The sequence below is a fragment of the Dipodomys spectabilis genome, unplaced genomic scaffold (assembly GCF_019054845.1).
Source record: "Dipodomys spectabilis isolate Male_0828 unplaced genomic scaffold, ASM1905484v1 ptg000115l, whole genome shotgun sequence".
Taxonomy (NCBI): Eukaryota; Metazoa; Chordata; class Mammalia; order Rodentia; family Heteromyidae; genus Dipodomys; species Dipodomys spectabilis.
In genome coordinates this window covers 2,649,041-2,671,745 of record NW_024870792.1, presented here as the reverse complement: position 1 = coordinate 2,671,745, position 22,705 = coordinate 2,649,041, and positions in this window count along the sequence as shown.

The window sequence follows — 22,705 nt, the reverse complement described above, 5'->3', positions numbered from 1 at the left end:
GACGTTGGACAAGTTGACAGACTTTGGAACCCTGGGAAGGGCTTCACTCACAAATGGAGTAGATAATAAAAAAAAGAAAAGAAAAGAACTAAACCTCAAAGCAAACTACATAAGCCTTGTAAACTAGAATAGGAAGCATAATGTTAACTAACAATAATAATTTAGCATTACCCTGTGCCTGCCAATACCAGCATATTATATCCAAGCTTGGGCTTCAGGGCTTTAGACATTAAAATCCTGAAGAACATTCAAAGAGCAACAGGGATAATTAAAGGGTTAGAGAAAAAAGCTGAGTTATCAAAGTACAGTTAAGTAAACCTGGAAAAAAAGAATAAGTAGACAAATATGGAAATCTTTCTCTAGAGTTCAGAGCAAGAGAAGTGGTTCTTCAGTTAAATGATGAGATGTAACAAGATTTCCTGGGATAAAGGTTAAGTACTCAAAGTCAGTTTGGTAGTTCAGGTTGTCGACACATAGTGAGACCTATCTGTGAATCTTTAAACTCTGAAGAGCTAGATGGAGAATCCCTTATTTAGCAAGTACTCTACATGGAAATTAAAGTTCCTGGTCTTTCCAGCAAAAATTCACCACAAATATAAGATCTCCATGCTGGAATGTATCAAATAACAGTTTATTGAATATTGTTCTCTACTGGGTACAGGTTATCTATCTGCACTCACCTTTGTTTAAACCTGTCCCTTAACAATAGTCCCACTTCCTGGATCCCTCTTTTATTTCCTCTTACATCCCTAACTGTCTCTGCTATCTGTACACTTTTTTTCTTTTGTTCTTTCTTCTTATTTATTTATTTATTCTATTCTATTTCTTTCTTTTTTTCTTTTGTCCTATCCTCTTTTGATCAAACACCATTAAGTTTGTCAAACTCCAGTCAGTAAGGAGGGTTTCAACTGAAATTCAGACAGTTGGGTTCTGATGGCAAGGAAACTCATTCTGTCTTGATGGGCTGACATATAAAAGGACTGTTTTCTAATTTACTTCTTTGTTGATGGCTTTGTTCCTACAGCTTTGAGATAATAAAGTAATAAACTCAAATTTAATTAGGCATATAAAAGAGAAAACATAGAAGTCTTTTTTCTTAGTTGCAAGAACAATTACTATTGTATGTAATTCTATTTTGAATAATTCTTTATGCAGAATATTATCACTATTACCAATCTGTGTAATTCATTACTATTCCATATAATTCTCTAAAAAAATACTTGAACTTTTCAGTGTCAATTGAAGTAGAAGAATTTTCTTTAAAAACAAAAGAAAACAAAACAAAAAATAGGTCACCTCACTATATTTTAGGAAAGACTTTTAAGATTTCTCCTGCACAGCATAGACTATAGTTAAGAGTCTTGTGGCAGTATCTGTGCAAGGTGCAGATAAAAGTAAAGAGGATGTCGGGTAAAATATCATCAAAGGGGAATTATTTCCTTGAGTAAATTTTCCCCAAAGACATGATTTTTCTATATAGAGTTACTCATCTGGATCCTAGGCCCACAAAGTGGCTGGCAAATTTTATGGGCAAGAAAATTGATAAATAGCTATAGCCTGGGGATATAGTTTCTCTCCTAGCTGTCTTGCCACATCCCTTAGCCATTCTTATCTCAAAGCATGAATCTATATTTCTTGGGGGAAAATATTCATGATGATGCTTTAGTAAATTCTCAACAGCACCAAGATTTGCCTCAAAATTTTTATTTTACAAAATTACTTTTCTATATTAAATGAAGCCTTATATTTTTGAAAAGGTGATCTAGGTCAGGAGTCTTTAACTAGAAGTTCCAATTTGCTGAAATGACTTTAGAGAATTCAGTCCTGCATGAGCCATCTCTTAAAATATTTTGAAACAGCAGGGCACCTGAGGCTCAAGCCTGTAATCCTAGCTACTCAGGAGGCTGAGATCTGAGGATCTCAGTTCAAAGCCAGCCTGGGCAGGAACTTCCGTGAGACTTTTATCTCCAATTAACCACCAGAAAGCCAGAAGTGGTGCTGTGGCTCAAGTGGTAGAATGCTAGCCTTGAGCTGAAGAGCTCAGGGACAGTACCCAGGCCCAGAGTTCACAACCGACCCTCCTCCCCCCAAAACTGAAATAGTAAGTTTAGAAATCAATCAGCATTAAAAAAAAAAAAGCCCTCCACCTTCAGTAACTCATACCTACTTCAGTAATTTAAGCAAAGTAGCCACCACTTGAGTAATTGTCCATTCTCTCATTTTATAATGAAGTAACATGGAGATGCTCATTTAAATAAATGCGACATTTAGGGCATTCTGTATAGGAGAGGCCTCGCAATGTGACTTGGACAGCAACAGTTCCCACCATTAGTAGCATGCCCAAAAGGCAATTATATTATTCAAATTAATGTACCTAGAAGAGTAGCTTTTGAAAAGAAAGAAGAGAGACTTCCAAGGACCTACCAGTTCTAACATGCCATGTGCAGTTTTATTGCCCACAGGGACACACACAGTGCCTTGTAGAATAGGAAATGAGACAAAGAAGGAATTGGAAACAAGACAGGTAAACCTCAGGGAAGGAAAATGCATGTATGTACCTAGTATACTGAAGGGCCCGATGCTATACTGTGAATCTCTACATACTTAGGAGAAAAGAAAACCCATGGAAGAAGAAGAGGAATTGAAAAGATGGTAATGGATCACTGTCAAAATACACCTCTGTAAACCTCAAACTTCTGCTAGTGTGTGCTGTGTGGATATCCTATTAAGTCCTCTGGGAGAGCTTGCTCTGTAAAGAGATATTAAAATACATTTTAGAAATGAAGCTTTGGTCTTAAAAAAATCCACATTTACAAGAAATGGAGACTTAAGATCAACAAAATGCAAGAAAAATCAATGTCATTTCTAACATGTTTGGGAAAGCTATAATTAAAGCATGTGAGTAAAGTTTTAAAGTTGTAATTAAAGCATGCATTGAAACAGTAAACATTTATGGGCTGTTCCTAAGAGAACTGTGAGACACATACATCCCTCCACCCTCAGAGTTTATGAGAACACACTTTTAGGATTCATGAATTTTCTATCTAAAAATCTCCATAAATAATCATATACCTCCGATTACCTCTCCAATAGAGAGAAACGGTAAACTAAAATGTTTGAGTCTTTTGTTTTGTTTTGGAGAATGAAATTCAGGTGCTTTTGCACGTGCCAAGCACATGCTCTAACTTTGAGTTGTTCTTCCTCCTTCTAGTCTTAATACCTTGTATTAAATTACTCTCCTCTGGGGAAAGGTCAAGATAAATAACATCTTAAACGGTTACATTTATTAGTGATCATTAAATTTCTACTATCAACTTTGTGGGCTCATTTTGTATCAACCAATGACCTCATCTACTCAATGCTCAGAACCTCTGGGATATGTGCCTCGCTCGCACTCGGTCTCCGGACAGAAATGAAAAGCCTCTGCCTTAACCACTTACAACAGATAATCACAATGATGAATAACATTGTGAATGATAATAACAATCCGGCCTCTGTCTTATGTAATACAATTCTAGTGTAGAGACAAATAGAAAGTAACCATGCATAATTCATTACAACTTTCCATAAGCATTTTGAAGAAAAAGGGTGAAGATATATCCTGGAGGCATTGACAAATTTAGATGAGGAGTCAGAGATTTTCTTTCACAAAAGTGAAAAGGAAACAGAAACCAAAAATATAAAAAAGACTAATGGAAAAAAATAGCTAATTCCTTAAGTTTTCTAAGCAGAGATCATGGTTCTTCTTTTCATTCTAATGATTCCTACAGAATTTTATCTAGCCCTTTAATTTCAAGTATCACAGAAATACAACTCCATTTTTTTTTTAAACCTTACTCAGAGACTTCTCTTTGGTACTAGGCCTGTATGGCCCATTATTTACTTGACATCTCCACTGAGGTGTCTCTGATGGATCAAACTGTCAAGTCTTTTTTTCCTCAACCTTCACCTCCATTTCTTCCCCTTGTTTGTCTTCTCCCTCTTATTAAAAGATAGCTCCATGCATGTAGTATCTAACTACACTCCTATCTATTATCAAGTCTTATCACCTCCAAGATGTATTTCTAGTCTGTCTGCTCTGCTAAAGCCTCCACAGCAGCACTGTACCTCAAGGGTACTATAACAGCACCAGTAGGCACAAACTCAGTATCTGTAGTTGAATACAAATGCAGACTGAGTGCATCATATCATGTGTTTCAGCCTGGGTCATGGCAAGTGCTCTGCACTCAGACAAATGACTCATCAAAATTAGTTACTGTTGACCACAAAAGCCATCAGTATCTCAAAATTAAACCCTAGGAGATCTGATTGAAAGGGACAATTTAGAGAAGAAATATTTTCACACTCTTACTAGAAGAATTGAATTTGTTTTTTCACTTTGGCATCCATATGTAGAATGTCAAGTTAACTTTCTAATTTAAGCACCCACTGTAATTCAGAACCAATGCACACAGCAACTTCTGAAAATGGCTTTTTTGGGGGGGGGGGCCTGAACTGTGAGCCTGGGCACTGTCCCTCAGCTCTTCAGCTCAGAGCTAGCGCTCTACCAATTGAGCCACAGTGCCACTTCCAGCTTTTTTCTTTTTGCTTATGTGATGCTGAGGAATCGAACCCAGGGCTTCAGACATGCAAGGCAGCGCTCTACCACTGAGCCACCTTCCCAGCCTTGAAAATGACATTTTTTAACAGTACCCTCAGACCCTCAAAACACATTGCTTCAAAGTTTAAGGGACTTGCTGATGGAGATGGAGATATTAGTGGTAGAGTGCCTGCCTAATATGCATACGTCCTTGAGTTCAATCCTCAGTAGTGCAAATTAAAGAAAAAAGAAGTTGCTAATAACCTACCCTGTTTTCTGTTAGAACTTCATGATGGTTAAAAGAATATACATTAATTGTGGCTAAGTCTTTGATTTGAAGTTATTTCTAAAAAAATCCTTGAAAGCAACCACACTTTGTAGTCATACAACCACACTTTGTAGAACATCTATGTCCATTTGCAACAGAGACATGAGGTAGTATTGACTTCAACACAGATCAGTTTTACTCCATTCTAAAGTAGAAAGCAATGCAGACTTTTATGGATATACTGATCACTGTTAATAAGCTAGAAAGGACAAAGCAACTAGAAGGCATCGCACAGGATGAAAACCTTCAGTAAATGTATAATTACTGCTATGATACGACCACTGAATGCCATCATGGAACACAATTACTGAAGAAGTCAGGACTGTAACTCTTACTTGGAAATAAAATGTTCATTGATGAGGCTCTCTTCAAAGGATTTTAGAGAATGACATGAGCCACCTTTGTTTTGATAGTAGAGGACAGGATTTCCATCATTCTTTTGACCTGAGGTTGGTACAAACAACTTCATGGATAAAGCTCTCCCCACAATATCAAATACAAAGCACTGGACCCACCTCTTCTTCCTTCAACATAATTCATATTTCATCTGCTAATGGGAATTAAGATTCATAGTTTCACTTCTTCTCTAATCTAGATTTATATCTACTTGACAGTTTGGTCTCTTCATCTATTTCTCATCAAGATAAAACTTGTCTATTTTTTTTTTTCAGTCATGAGGCTTGAACTCAGGGGCAAGGCGCTATCCCTGAGACACTTTACACTTTTAGCCATAGTTCCACGCCAGTTTTCAGGTGGTTGATTGGAAATGAGCCTCATGCCAGGCTATCTTGGAACTGAGATAATCAGATCTCAGCCTCCTAGTAGCTAGGATTACAAGAGTGAGCCACTAGCACCCCATTTCTAAAATATTTTTAATGTGGTGATGTTGACTCATTCTTGAACTCAACATATTAAAAGATTCAGTGGTACTTAATGTTTGAACATAAAATGTATCTTTGTCTTTTGACTTTAGAATTATTATGGATTAGAGAACTTGAAAGTTGACTTTTGCATATATTGTTATTCTCTTAAAACCATTCTATGAGCCAGTGCTGATGGCTCATGCCTGAAATCCTAACTACTCAGGAGGCTGAGATTTGAGAATTGCGGTTCAAAGCCAGCCTGGGCAAGAACTTCCGTGAGACTCATCTCTAATTAACTACCAGAAAACCAGAAGTGGCACTGTGGCTCAAGTGGTAGAGCACTAGCCTTGAGCTGAAGGGCTCAGGGACAGAGCCCAGGCCCAGAGTTCAAGACCTAGGACAGACAAAAACCAAAACCAAAACCATTCTATATAAAGTAGACTAGTCCTCCTGGTAGAAACAGGAACTAGATCTTATAAGGCACAAGTAGTTATGAATCATTTCTGCTTTTCTATTCACATACAAAGGGGAAGTAGATAGGAGAGCTAAAAAATAAGTTTTTATGTCTGTAAGCCATGGTTTTCTAAAGTACTTCTCTGATATGAGCAGATGAATCTCACAGTGTTAAAGATTAAGAGTTGGATTAGAAATGTTCAAATCTACATTCAGATATCTAAAGACAACTTGTTTTATTCTATATAAAAATTATTGTAAGTTGACAATTCATAAATACATTTTTTGCATTTTTTATATTCATGACTATATCTCTGCTTTGGTGGTAGAACGTAAGCTGTGTTAACACAGAATTATTTATTTGATATATAATTTGTTGATTTTATTAACTAACACTTGACTTATACAAGGCATTTGCCTTAACACCTGGTTACTTTTTGATTACTCTATAATGAAGGAATAATGTTGTTCAGTCCCTAAATTCTTGGTGATAAATTCTTTTCCTTGTAAATGTTCTCATATTTTTACTTAAGTTTTTATTATTTAAGTTTACTTTTATTACACTTGCTCCAGTGGTGGAGAACACCTGCAATCCCAGCTACATTGGAGGTATAGGTAGGAGGATCGCAGTCCAAAGCTGATCTTGGGCAAAAATTGGAGCCTCTATTTGAAAAAGAACTAAAGCAAAATGGACTAGATGCATGGCTCAAGTGGGTACAAGGCCCTTACTTTAAATCTCAGCACAGCCTGCACAAAAAGGAAAAGGAAGGAAAGGAAAGGTAGGGTAGGGAAGGGAAGGCAAGGGAAGGGAAGGGAAAGAAAGAAAGGACGAAAGAAAGAAAGAAAGGACGAAAGAAAGAAAGAAATCTTTTCCAGAGAGTCCTCTTGCTTAGGGGTCAGTTTTAACTCAGATATTCCAGCCAGAATTAATTGGTAAATGTAACAGTATATAACATCATATAGGCTTAAGCCCTGAGATCATTTTATGGAACTAATATTTTCCTACCAATGATAAGATATGACTTGGCTTTTCTACTGCCAAAGATGAAGAAGGAGTCATGGTAGCTCTGCAGTTCAACACCAATCAAAGAGACACCAAAGCATATTAGTATATGTTAGTTGTCACATCTTTCACTGTCAAGAGAGTCTACAAAGTTTCATTGATTCTTTGTTTTTGTTTTGGTGCATGCTAAAGTATTTTCTGTATGTCAATCTCAGCGCTGAAATATCTACCTTTTTCATGAAGTTTTTTCCTTTTTTTTTAACCTGAAAGACTGACAGACAATGTGTTTGTTTAGACATTTTCTTGAACTTGAACAAAGTAAGCCTGTCACTTCAAGGAAACCAACTGACAGTATTTGTTCCAAATGATAAAATTCCAGCTTTCAAACCCAAACACACCAAAAACACAACAAAGAACACTGGAGAACTTGTATCCACCTCTATGAGCTTGACAGATTCCCAGATAATGAGATAGTGGGTCATATTATCAAGCATGAATAAATAAATATACTATGATAAAATAGTTCAACTCTGGAAAGGTACACGTAACTTAGTGAACCAGTATTTTCTCACCGACTCACCCATCTTCCAAAGTCGTATGAGTTAAAAGACCCATTCAACAGGAGTTAAAGAGACTAAAATATTAAGAGTACCATAGTAAAATGGTATTATTTTCTCTCCAGATTCTATGTTGTAATTCACTTCAAAATTTCTTGAAACTTTAGTGTTATAGTAGACAAGAATATCCCAAATCACTTACACCGATAATCATAGTTACTCAGGAGGTTGAGACCTGAGGATCAAACTTCAAGGCCAGTCCTGGCAGGATTACCCATGAGATTCTTTCTCCAAATTAACCACCAAAAGCCAGAAGTGGAGCTATGGTACAATTGGTAAGAGCATTATTAGTCTGGAGCACAAAAAGCTCAAGGACAGTGCCCCAGCCCTGAGTTCAAGCCTTAGACTTTAGAGAAAGTCTTTCTTCACAAACTGCTTGTAAAAACTAAACAGGGGTGGTTAGATGCCAGAGCCCCTGATGTGGCTCTCAAAAGCAATTTAAGTGCTTTTTCACCTCCTGGATGAGGTTTTTACTTTCCTAGGGAATATAAAACATCAACATCTTTTGCCTTTGTCCTGTCATGACTGTAGGTGCATGGTATATATCTGGATTCACCTCATAAGTCACCCACAACAGTTTTGAATGACACATTGAAAAGTATTCAAGAAAATCAATAAAGTGACAGTAGACAGGTAAGGGTAGAAATAGTTCCAAACAATATTTGTATAAGACCAGGGAAAACAATGGTAAAGAAATAGTAAGGAATGGCAAAGAACAAAAGTGAAGAAAACAGTCAAGAGTATAATAAGCATTTTCCTTTGGACATACTGAATTTAATATGCCAAAATATCTGTGAGTAGAAACGGCCACTAGATGGTGGGAAATATGGTCTGACCTTTAAAAAAAACAGAGAGAGAGAGAGAGAGAGAGAGAGCTTATAGTACAGACTTGCGAGTATTCAGTAAAAGGATATAGTTGAGGCTCTAGAAGTTACTGAGATTTCTTTCCTCCTGACAGATACTATAAAGTCATGCAGCCATCATCAGGCTAAGGAATGGAGATTAGAAGAAGAAGAAGAAGAAAAAAAAGAATGAGGCAGTTCAAGGAGGCATTATTGAAGATGCTAAAGCAAGAGAGTGTTTACCAAAGAATATTATTCTATAATGCAGGAGGAAGATATTAAAAAGCCAATGAGAATTGACAAGTAAGAAGTCAATGACGACTTTAAATATGAACTACCTTACAGCAGCTTCAGATTTACAGAAAAATTGAAAAGATACTACAAAGAGTTCCTATATGCCTTGTAAGCATCTTTCCCCATGATTAATTTTTTATATTTTCTATAATTATGAGCCAGTGTTGACTTTTATTTTTTTTTAGCCAGGAATCTTGCCATGTTGCCCAGACTTGTCTTGAGTTCCCAGTCTGACAGCTTTCTTAGCTCATTTTTCCCAAACGGCTAGAAATACAGGCTCATTCCACTGTGCCTGACTCGCGTTGATACACTTGTATCAAGTGAAGTTCAGTGTAGTCCACTTTTTAGTTTTTAACTACATCTTCTCTATATATTCTAGAACAGCTACCACATTATCTGTAATATTCATAACCCACAGTTCCTCATGGTTGTGACAATTTCTCATTTTCTTTTCTTCTTTGTTTTGTTTTGATAACCCTGACAGTTGAGGAAAACTGTCATGTATTTTATTTTATTTTTTTTTTGTTTGTTTTATTCTTTTTTCTTTTTTTATTTAGTTTTTTATTGTGAGAATACTGTACAGAGGAAGGGTTACAGTTACATGAGCAAGGTAATGAGTACATTTCTTATCAAGCATTGTTGTTTTATTCTTTTTTTTTTTTTTAGAATTCTTTTTTTAATTTTTTGTGAACATACTGTACAGAGGGGTTACAATTACATGGGCAAGATAATGAGTACATTTCTTATCGAGCATTGCAGCCTCCTCCTTTGATTACCCTTCACATCCCTTCCCAGCCTCCCCCACCGCCCCCCCCCCCCCGTCCCCCAACTCAATCCTTCCCCCCCCCCACCAAAGTTGTAAAGTTCGTTTTTGACATGACAACTTGTACTTCTCATTGTTGCAATGGGTCCACCTGTATCCTTAAACGACTTGTTTTTCCCCATCTCCTCCACAAATTATACCGACATCAAATATAGTGAAAGCAGGGGTTATACTGTGGGGGGAGGGACATACAAAGCAACAAAGAAATAATCTTATAAATGCGTTAGAAACAAATGCATGAAAGAAAAAAACATTTAAATACATATCTAAGGGTTCATTATGGATCAAGAAAATGTGGTATATATACACAATGGAATTCTATGCCTCCATCAGAAAGAATGACATTTCCCCATTTGTTAGGAAATGGAAAGGCTTAGAAAAAATTATATTAAGCCATGTCATGTATTTTATTTTAGAAAAGACTTGGGTGTTTTCCTCACAATTAGATAGGGACTGGGAGTTTTAGAGGGAGAAAGATCTCAGGAAAAGTGCCATTTTCCTTTTAAAATTTTTGTGGTTGCTCGAGATCAGACCTAAAGCCTCACTTAGATTAAGCATGTTGCTCCATCAGTGAGCTATACCCCCGACCTAGCCCCAATGTGCCTTTTTATTTTGGTCCCTCATGGGGCTGGAACTCAACACCTGGGCCCTGTCCTTGAGTTTTTCTGCTTAAGGATTTCACTCTACCACTATGAGCCACAGCACTACTTCTGGCTTTCTCTGTGATTTAATTAGAGGTAAGAGTCCCACAGCCTTTCCTGCCCAGGCTGGCTTCAAACAGCAATCCTCAGATCTCAAACCTCCTGAGTAGCTAGGATTACAGGCATGAACCACCAGCGCCTTGTGACAGTGCCATTTTCATCAAAACGTATCAAATGTTTATCTATCAACATGATTTACCACTGATGGTGTTGAATTTGATCACCAGGATGATATCATTTGTCGGATTCCCAACTGCATATTGCTATGAAGTCTTCCAGACTCTTTGAAAAGGAGTCATCATGCATACCTGCATGCAGTCAGTGGGAAGTTAGACTCTCACTCCCTAAGGATGGAAAATCGACATAAATTATTTGGAATTCTGCATGGAATATTTGTTCTTAATTTATTAGTTTCATCAATCATTTGTTTATATTAGCTTGAATGCATGGATATTTATTTTTAAACCTGGGTTTTAACTCCAAGCAATTATTTTATTTTTGTGGACTCTTTCAGATAGTTTCTTCTCCCTTATTTATTAGACTTTAAAAAAAATTTTACTGTAAATTTTACAGAGGGGTTACAGTTACATAAGTAAGGCAATGAGTACATTTCTTTTTGAAGAGTGTTATCCTCTCCCTCATGATCTCCTATCCCCTCCCCCCACCTGACTCCCTCTCTCCCCAAGTTGTAGTCATTTCCAACATTGTAAAGTTCATTTCCAACATAGTGTCTAGTGAGTATTACTGTTGCATTGGTTCACCTTTTTGTCCCATCATTTCTGTGATTCCCCTTACCTTCCCCAAATCAACTAAACTTTTATACAAGACAAAGGGTACAGCAATAAAAAACAGTGACAACAAGGAATAAACCAAAGGAAAAAAAAAGAAATAACTGAAAACAGTACAATTAAAGAAAAAAACACCTCTTGCTTCCATTTCTTGGAGTTTATTTCGATAAGCATCATTTTATATGCTCATGTGCACATAGCTATTGAGCCATTGTGATCCTTTGCTAAGAATAGCCAAGACTTATTCTATTCATGTTCATTGCAACATTATTTACCATAGCCAAGATATGGATTCAACTCAGATGACCCTCAGTGGATCAAGAAAATGTCATATATATACACACAGTGGAATTCTTTGCTTCCATCAGAAAGAATGACATTGCCCCATCATAAGGCTATTGAAAGACTTGGAAAAAATACATTAAGCAGAGTAAGCCAGACCCAAAGAATCATAGGCTGCATTATTTTCCTCAATTGTAATTCTTAGAGTTTTTAGTGAGCTATTTTACCAATGTAGTGAACACTGGTATCAGAGCATTGAGGAGGAACTTAAGTAGATAGGCAGTAGAGCTGGGATACTTAGTGCCTCACAGCATGAATACACTTAATAGTTGCATTTATAAGTCCTCAAGACATTTTGATCTCATAAAAATACAAATAGATGAAAGCCCTGGTGATGTCATAAAAAGCCCTACAGCATTAATTCTTTTTAAAGGTCTAAGAGTACCAGATTGAATGGACACTGAAGATACCACTTAAAATGTATCATATGAGACTGAGGAACAAAATAATTACTGTCTGTCCTTATTACTTTTATATTCAGCATCCACTATTTTTTTTTAACTGAGTAATGGTAAATGGTAATGGCGAATGGTAAATGGTAAATGTTAATTATGATGTGAATATGCTAGAATGTTTGGTGTATGCCAGACTTCGCTGTGAATGCCAACAGTGCAAGATTATAAGGAAAGTAATTTGATTTTAGGTCATATTTAAATTCTTGCAAAGACAAATTCAGAAACGCAGTAAAAATATTTTCCATCAAATAGGTAATTTTTCTCACACTGAATATCTTCTAGAAGTAAAGCAGTTTAAAATTATTTAAGAGGCAAAAGTTGTGCTCATTTTGTTCGCTGATAATTTCTTCCATCAAGTTAACTAGTGGAGTTTTATTTTTACTTATTTATGTTTTGTTTTTTGAGGGCAAATGAAATTTATGTTTTTTTTTTCCTGAGGATGAATTGGGTTTGTTGTTGGATAAGATGCAGACAGGTTAGGGATGTACAGAAAGTATTAATTTATAAGTCTGCCCATCTGTCATGCTTTTGTTCCAGGAAAGGCATTGCCAGCAGCCATCCTAGTAATATTAACTGAGCACATGCTTGAAGCAAACAAAGTGCTGGATGGCAAAGGATGCTACATAGAGTAAGGCACAGACCCTGCAATCAGGTAGTAGATGTATCAGGGAGAGACTAGACAAGCAAACCACAAGTGTATTACAGTGAAGAGTATATGCCATGGTAGGAAGTCTGAGTGCTAGTAAATACAAGAACCCTTAACTTGTAATTGCTCTGAGAAGGGACAGGGAAAAGGGAAGCTCAGAGTGATGGGTAAATGTATTCTTGAAGGACAAATAAGAAATGAAGGAAAGGATACAGAGAAAAAGGGGCACTTTAAGCAAGGAAAAGCATGGTATGTGAGGCAGTATAGTCTTCTATTATGGCTAGAGGTCTACAGTTGTGTTATCCTGAAGAAAAATAATGCAGTATTTTTTTAACTGGTCTTGGTCTTGAACTCAGAGACTAGTCACTGTCTCTAAGCTTTTGTGTTCAAGGCTAGTGCTCTCCCACTTGAGCCACAGCTCCACCTCAGGATTTTGGTAATTCATTGGAAATAAGAGTCTGCCTGGTTTGGCTTTGAACTGCAATCTTCAGATTGCAGCCTCCTAAGTAGCTAGGATTACAGGCATGAGCTATTGGTACTGTCAATATAACCCAATTGTTAATATAGCTAGTTAGTAGTTATATGAAGGAAGTATAAAGAACCTAGTGAAATTAAAAAATATTATTTAGCTCAATATATTTAAAATCCGATCATCTTAACATGTAATCAACATGAAAAATGACTGAGACAATTTTTAACTTCATGCTGTGTTTTAAAAATCCAATGTACGTACATTGTGTCTCAATTTAGACTGCTCATATTTTATGTGATTAATAGCCCCATGTGACCAGAGGCTACCATGTTGAACAGTATAAATCTGGAACGAAGTAATGAGAGAGAAATTGGCAGTGATGGGAGCAGATTCGATCAAACATTGTTTGTCAGCTAAGTTTAATCCAAGGACCATGGCAGACCTTGGAAGTTTTATATGTGAAAATAACTGACAGAATTATTGATGAGTCTGACATTCACTGTGGAAAATGGATGAGGGGTGGGTTTGATCAGGAGCCAGCTAGTTCTGGGTAATAAATGATAACAACTATGACATTGGTGTGGTGGTTAATATGTAGGAGTCAAGAGTCACAAGAAGCAGGGCACAGTGTTGCATGCCCACAGCCCCAGCTATTGGGGAACACCAAAATCAAGAGGATTCTTTGAGCCCAAGAGTTTCAGGCACACTTGGGCAAGATAGTGAGACTGTCTCCTTAAAACAGAACAGAACAAAAGAGAAAACATCATAAGGAAAAAGAACCCATAGGTATTGATAATATACTAAAGAAGAGACAAGAATGACTACCTCACTGTGCTACCTTCCCCCAGCCTAGAGATACTACAGAACTATTAAGAACTAGAGAAAAGAAGAGAAAGAGTGGAAGGATGGAGGGACAGTATTTTTAGTTTGGAACGTTGGGAATTGCCTGTGAGACATCCAAGTGTGATATTCACATCTGAAACGAAAGATAGGGACCACCAGACAATAGATTCTAATAGAGACATGGCATTTTCCATGATTTACATGTGATTTACTCCCCAAACGAAAATTGGTCCTCAGTGTGGCGAAGCCAAGAGGTGGTAGGACCTTTAAGAGTTTGGAACTTGTGGGAGGTCTTTAGGTCTTTGGAATGCTGCTGTACAGTTACCTTCAGATAGGTTAAGGCTGTTTGTTTGTTTGTTTGTTTTTTCTTTTCTTTTCTTTCTTTTTTTTTTTTTTTGTCAGTTGTGGGGCTTGAACTCTGGGCCTGAGTGCTGTCCCTCAGCTCTTCAGCTCAAGGCGAGCACGCTACCACTTGAGCTACAGAGCCACTTTCGGTTTTCTGGTGGTTTATTGGAGATAAGAGTTTCATGGACTTTTCTGCCCGGGCTGGCTTTGAACCCAGATCCTCAGATCTCAGGCTCCTGAGTAGCTAGGATTACAGGTGTGAGCCACCGGCGCCTGGCAGGTTAAGGCTGTTCTTACGAGCTCTGGTTACTTCTTGTGAGAATATTGTTATGTAAAAGAAAGTCTTTGCTCCGTACCAGTGGCTCACATCTGTAATCCTAGCTACTCAAGAGGCTGAGATCTGAGGCTCACAGTTCGAATTTAGCCCAGGCAGGAAAGTCCATGAGACTCTTTTTCTCCAATTGACTACCAAAAAGCCAGAAGTGGAGCTAGGCTGTGGCTCAACTGGTAGAGTGCTAGTCTTGAGCAGAAAAGCTCAGGGATAGAGCCCAGGCCAGCCACAGAACCAGCATTCCCCCCACTCCCAAACAGGAAGTCCTGCTCCCTAGCCCCTTCCTCATTCTGATTGCCCATGTGATCATTTGCATATGCATGTTCTTCAACAATGGTGCCATCTGCCATGGGATGACTCAGCAAAGGGAGTCAAACCATGGAACAAATCAATAGTGCCATTTAATCCTGAATTGACAAAAGACCTAGTCTCAAGAATTTTGTTGTAATAATTGAGCATAGATTACTACAGGATTATATGTTCAGATGAATGTATTAAGTAGTAATTTCCTGATGTAATTTGTGTGTGTGTGTGTGTGCTAGAGATTGAACCTAGGACCTCAAGCATATTAAGCATGTATTTTACTACTGACCTACATCCACAACCCCTTCATTCCAAATGTTCAGAAAGAATGAGCTGGACTAATCTTTGTTCTTCACCTCTAAAATGCTGGTTCAGCAGGTTTGGGGGAAGAGTGGAAACTGTCCTTTTAATAAGAGCACCTACAGGCTTTTATATATGTATTCTTTAAATGCTCCTTTACAGCACTGGTATGGTATGGTCAAAGAGGGCTAGAAGAAATTGCCTATGTGTATGGAAGCTTAGAGAAGAAGCGTTCTTGAAGAAACTAGAAAACGAATCACCAGAGAGAGATTCTTTAAACATCAGAAGCATATTATCTGTTACAAATGTACCTAAAGGAGAGTGAGCCTAGAAATGAGAGAAGCAGCTAGAGCAGAAAAAAATCTTACATGGTGGGACAATCAGAATGAGGAAAAGGGACCACTTTGGCTATACCACATGGTATATGTGACAGGCATATACTACTCTACCAAACTCACTATATTCAGTGAGGAAAAGGAAGAGGTGGTAACTACCTTGAGTGTAGTTAAGAACACAAATAGAATGAGAGTTAATGCAACAAATGCATTCAGTAGCTAAAGGTGAACTGGGAAGAGGGTCAAGTAAGAAAAGTAGGAAGATCTAGGTAGGCATGCGTGGCCACAAAGAGAAAGAAAGAAGTCAGAATGCACACAGCAATATTGACTTAGGAAACTCTGAGAGACATATGCCCTTCTGAGTCTGCCTACATCATTTCTATTTTGTTTGGATGATTCAATACTGTGAAACCATGCAATCTGTCTGTGTGTCGTAGAATATAGAGTTATTAAATAATATTGTACTTGCTCCAGTCACTCTAATGATGTCCAGTCATAATATTACCTTTTTCATTAATTACTAGTAGACAAATAATTTTACAGAACAACGTATTTCTAGTACTTTGAAAGATCTGGTAGGCTGGGTTTGGATGAGAGAGATGAAAAAGGAGAAGAAACTTAAACTTTGAACCTAAATATCTTAGTCAACTTCTTACTGGTCCTTTACTGGCCATTCATTTATAATTGGCAGAGCTCTCCTCTCTAGTCCCAAACTGACAGGCAAGGAAGATCATTTAACTCTAGTTAGTCCAGAAACCAGTTATGTGATTCTAATAAATTAGAGGCTATCAGTGCTTGATTGTTACAGTAATTTTGTATTAGCTGCTATGGCCTTTCTGTCCTTTAGCATTCTCCCATTATCCGGTTAACTGAGAATGTCTGATAGTCAGCCACTAAACTTGTTATTCCCTGAGTACTCTGTTAAATATTGTACAAATGCAGTAGATATTTAGAAGATACTCTTTCAGTATAAATGTAGAGTGCTACGAAGTATAAAATTTCAAAAAATTAAAAAAGTTATAAATAGAAGTATTTGAGCCTCACTGCTAACCATAGCTGAAAGTTTAATTAGGTTAAATGTAAAGTAGTGACTTCTAAGTTTGCTCCTAAGAGGGTGCATCTGTTCTGTAAGGAAGCTTATTAATCTGAAAATCACATTTATATCATGTTTAAGGTGGATTCATCCATGACCAATCTGGCTACTTTATTTAAAAAAATAAATGAGTCAATAAAACAACAAAACAAAACAAAAGAGTACTTAAGCAGAATTACAGCATCTAACTGGCTCCTGTTCCTGCATTAATTTCGACTATATCTGAATTGCTCCAGCTACCAAGCTACCATTGTTTATTTGAAGTTCTCATGTAATGTCTACAAAGAAAGTTACAAAGTCTTTCTTGAAAATTATTTCCAAAATTACTTATGGTCTGTAGCTGCTGAGGTTCCATAGTAGTGTATGTTTAGGCTGTGAGGCCTGAGTTCCATCACTAGTGTCAAAACCAAACCAAACCAAACAGTTATATGCTATGATGTAGTCCAATTCCTTTTTTTTTTTTTTTTGTCAGTCGTGGGGCTTGTATTCTAGGCTTGGGCGCTGTCCCTGTACTCTTCAGCTCAAGGCAAGCACTCTACTGCTTGAGCCACAGCGCCACTCCCGGTTTTCTAGTGATTTATTGGCAATAAGAGTCTCACAGACTTTCCTGCCCGAATTGGCTTTGAACTGCGATCCTCAGATCTCAGGCTCCTGAGTAGGTAGGATTACAGGCGTGAGCCACTGGTGTCCAGCTCAATTCCTTGAATACTATAGACAACTAGGTATTTGTTTAACGTGTATGTATTGCAATGCTTTTTAAAATACTTTCATTATTTTTAATATTCCAAATAGAAAACATAAACTTTGTACCTACTAAACACTAACTTCTTAATTTCTTCCTCTTTCCATTCCCTTCCTACCCTCCCACTCTTTTCCTCCCACTCTCCCAAACCCACCAGCCTCTTGGCAATAAACTTATTGTCAATGCCTATTCTGAGAATCTTACACTGGGAAATCATACATTATGGTGGTGGTGGTGGTGGTGTTTTGGGGGGAGTAAAGGTAATAATTTCATTTAAAATAGTGTTTTTCTAGCATCACATTATGATACATTTCTATATGAATTTGGGACATAATGTTAGTATAATTATGGTCATGATAAAAATAGAAATTTAAGAAAACCCTGCAAAATACTGCTTATTCTTCAGGTACTGAAAATGAGGCTGAATGCTCAGCTTAATGCCTCAGGTAGAATGGTAGTAGAGATGACATTTGAATTTTGCCCCACCTCCCCATGCCTCTCACTGCTCACCCAAGTGATTATTATAGTAGGTTCCTAACTTTAGTTTTCTATTGTTGCTATAGCAATGGAAAACTTAAAACTTTTCAGATTATCTCTTAGTTCCGTAGGACAGAGGTCTGAGCAGGCTTCATTGAGTCAAAACTTCGGTGTCATCAAGGCTGCCTTTATTCTGGAGGTTCCAAGATAGAATCCAGTTACCATCATTCCTATCTTCTAGAAGATGTCCACATTCCATTTGTGCATACATTCCTTTATCCATTACCTCTCTGACCATTTCTCCTCTGCCTTAGTTTCATCTCCTTCCCTTTCTCCCCGTCCACTTCTAGGAACCTTTTGTGATTAAAGTGAGTTCTTAATTCCATCTCTACTTTTTGTCTCTCTTACAGGAGTCACTTAACAGCTTCACAGTTTCTACTTACCAGACATAGGCATCTTGGAGGAGGGGGAAGGGTTCTATTCTGCCCACCACACTGATCACATTCCCTCACTTCCTTCTTGCCTGTGATCATGCCACCTGCCTACTTAACATTCTTCAGAGGTTCTTCAAGCCCTCAGGGTTGCATTCAGACTCCTTGCATGGTACACAAAGGGCCTGCTTACCAGTCCTGTCTCATCTCTCCAAATCCTCCAGCCCCCAAAATGCACATGACTGTGTGGTTTCTTTCCTCTAAACTAAATCCATGCTTTCACTCAGGTCATGCATCTGCTTGGATTGTTTCCCCCACTTCACTTCCCTTTTACCTGCTCTCTCCTCCTTAAGCCAGAAAGCAAATGTCACTTTTAGGCAGCCTGAGTATTTTCCTTTTTGTGTTTTTTTTTCTTCATTTTTTTTCCTTTGCTGCCATAGCTGTCCATACCTACATAATGTAGCATTTTCAACTGTGTACTATAATTACCTCTTTTTTTTTTTGTCAGTCGTGGGGCTTGAACTCTGGGCGTGGGCGCTGTGCCTGAGCTCTTCAGCTCAAGGCGAGCTACGTTTGAGCCACAGCGCCGCTTCTGATCTTTGAGTGGTTTATTGGAGATAAGAGTCTCACAGACTTTCCTGCCCGGGCTGACTTTGAACCGTGATCCTCAGATCTCAGCCTCCTGAGTAGCTAGGATTACAGGCGTGAGCCCCTGGCGCCCGGCTGTAATTACCTCTTTCATCACCTCCCTCACCAGCAGTAGACATAGATAGGGCCATACACTCACCTTCCTTTATCTCGCCATCACAGCTCCCTAACGTAGTGGTTTGCACATAATAGAAACACAAACTTGTACATAAAGACTTATGTCTACCCCTTCATACTTGTTTCTTTCCCAAGGTAGATGCACAGATTATGTTGACTTATAAATCTACAGACTGACATGTGTCTTTATTCTTCTGAATGAATTTCACTTTAACTTTTCCTGTACTGTACCAGTTCTTCATTGATCTGCACATTAGTTGCTCATGCTTACATTAGCATATGTGAAGTCATTAACAGAGATGCAGTTCTCCTTACATAAGTTTACTTATCTAAATGAATACTTGAACAACTAGATAAAATCACTGTGAAAGAGGGAAAGCACTTAACTGAATGTATCAGATTGGCTAAGGAACATTTTAATTTAAGAGACTGGATCACCACTGTCCTTGGAATTGATTTGTTAGGCTGAAAGATAAATCAAAAAAGAACAAATGTTCAAAATAAACCAGTATGTTTTTGTTTTTATTCTATTATTTCATTTAACATTACATTAAAAATGTCTACTAGCCTCTGCTATTTATACTTAGAGTCTACTAGTTCCTTCCTTCTTTCTTTCTTTCCTTCCTTCCTTCCTTCCTCTTTCTTTTTTGTCTTTCTTTCCAGAATTTCAGAGATAGTCTCACAAAAATAGGACCCCTCAGGGTCTTGCTTTAAGAGTCAGTATAACTGGCATCCTGGCTCTGTCATATACCATATAACCAACTCAGGATTTTTAATAAGATGGGCAACATAAAACCTACTTTATAGAGTTGTGGGAATTCAAGGAGTTAACATATTTAAAACATTGAAGTTGTGCCTAATGCGTCTTAATCTTGCAACTTTATGAGTTTAGGGTGGGAAGAGCAACTCTGAAACCTACTTAGAAAAAGCAGCTGTCGTAATTAGAATGAAACTTGTTTGTGATGACATCATCAGATGCTGTTGGTGAGGTCATCTACGAGAAAGCCATAAGCTAAGCACTGTGGGCTGCTATCAGGCATTGCCAGAAGCTCTACTCACAAACGCTGGGACATTTAAAAAATTCTCCAACGATGTGTGCTGGAAAAAATGATGATTAATGGGATTACATGAAGACCAGGAAAGAGATTTATTTTATTTTTAAAAAAATGAGTTTTACTTAGAATTAGAACTAGTACCTGAAAAATTATGAAATCTTACACTTGCCATCCTTGTGAAGACAATTCATTGCCTTCCATAATATTTAGAATTTTGATGCATTCTTGCTATAAATTGTTTGAATAATTTTAAGTGTTAGTTGTGAAATGTATCCATAACATTTTAAATGATTTGGGTAAGATTTGAAATTTTTTCGCATGGGGTGGCATTTTCAAATGATTATTTATTTATTTATTTATTTAGTGCTGGTCCTAGGTCTTTAACTCATGGCCAAAGCACTATCCTTTAGGTTTTCAGCTAGGCCAGCTCTCTACTACTTGATCTCTAGTGCCACTCCTGAGTTTTTGGTGTTTAATTGGAGATGAGAGTCTCACAGACTTTCCTGCCCTGGCTGGCGTTGAACTATGATCCTCAGATCTTAGCCCCTTGGGTAGCTAAGATTACAGGTGTGAGCCATTGATGCCAGACTGTCAAACCTCTTTATTTCCAATTCTCAATCATTGGCTGATTAACCTTGTTTTCTCTTCATGGGCACACTGAAGCTGTCCAAACACCTTGTACAAGTTGGTATCACCACATGGACTCTACTTGCTTCCATTTTCCTTCCTTCCTTTTATTATGAATGACTCTCCATGTTTTAGCTGAGGCAAGCCCCTTCTACTGCTCCCTAGCAGTACCCACTCATGCCAACTCCTTTAACTTCTCCCCTCTCTCTCTGCATCTACCCTGCTGGATCCTGGCCATCAGCATATAAACTGTGTTATTCTGTCTTCAACAAAAAGGAAGGAGAGAGGAATCTCTTACAGGAATCTCTCAGAGAGGTCCAGTTCCTACTTTAGCCATCACCATCTCTTTAGTAAATCATGTACTTTTTAAAATTCCACTCTCTTTTTAATATATCAGTTTTTCCTGACTGCTCTCCCCCAATTGCTTTGTAAAATTTTCCATTGGTTGTAACTGCTAAGTTTAGCCAACATATCATTTTTTTCATTTTTCTGTGCTGATAACGGCTTTTGAAGATTGATTCTTCCTCTTTTTTTTTTTTTTTGGTAAGTCCCAGGGCTTGAACTCTAGACCTGAGCACTGTCAGCTCTTCAGCTCAAGGCTAGTGCTCTATCACTTGAGCCACAGCACCACTTCTGGTTTTCTGATGATTTATTGGAGATAAGTTTCATAGCTTTTCTTGCCTGGGCTGGCTTTGAACCATGATGGTCTCAGATCTCAGCCTCCTGAGTAGCTAAGATTACAGGCACCCAGCCCTCCTTCCTCTTTGAACTCCTTCTCCAAGTAAAAGTCTGGTCTTCTATGCCCCTTTCTGGCCTTTTCTTTGTCAGTCTTTTTTTTTTTTTTTCTTTACTGATGATCTGCTGCTCCCTGGTCCCTGAATATTGAAAATGATCTGAAAATTTTCTTTCTTTTCCTTTCCTCCCCTTCTCTATTCTCATTAAAATAATTATTGGCTAATGATTTTTATTATTTCTATCTTTAGTTAAACTTGAATCTATTTTGCTGAATGCCTAGAAGACATTACAACCATACTATGTTTGTTCACAGCCCAGCTTTTGATGTTTGCCAACTCTATTCTTTCTACCAGCAATTCTTATAGACTTTATCATCTCATAAATGATAACTGTATTACCCTAGCTGCTCAGACTAGATCACCTTAATTCCACTTTCTCTACCCTCCCTGTATTTGCTTTGTCACTATGCCCCAAGACTTCTTATCTCCAAATCATACTAGTATCATACTAGTAAAAAGCCAAATTGTGCTCAATTTCAGGATGCAGGAGTAAGGGACTATACAGGAGGTCTAGGGGTTGGAGAGTATGCTGAGAAGTTGGTGGTGAGAAAGTTTCCTGACATAATGTGGGCAAGCATGTGACCTGCCTGTTTAGTCTGGTTTTTACTCAGAGCTCTTTCACTTTTGTTTATTCCTAGGAGTAGGTCTTTTTTCTTTCTTGAGTCACATCACATTTTTCTTTACTAAAGAACTTTGTTGGTGGATTAGAGGCAAATCTAAAATGAGTCTTTATCACTCTTACTGTAGAGATGCTTCATGCCAATGGTCTTTTGTTTGCCTCCATGGTAAAACAAAGTAGCTGGCTAGTCTAATGCTAGAATTATCTAGCAAATCATAAAGAAGTTAGCTTTTGTCTTCTGGGTGGGGAGTTGCTTAAGTTTTTGTGTTGTTTTCATTTCTGTCTCTGCATCAACATACTGGTTTGGAATGGTTTCACTTGACAAGACACTTCAGTCAAATCCATCTGTCTTCAGGGCTGGTTGTTTTCTCTTTTCTTGCTATCTCACAGGATAACCGTCTCAGATACACAGGCACAGGACAGCTATTGCTGAGCTCTA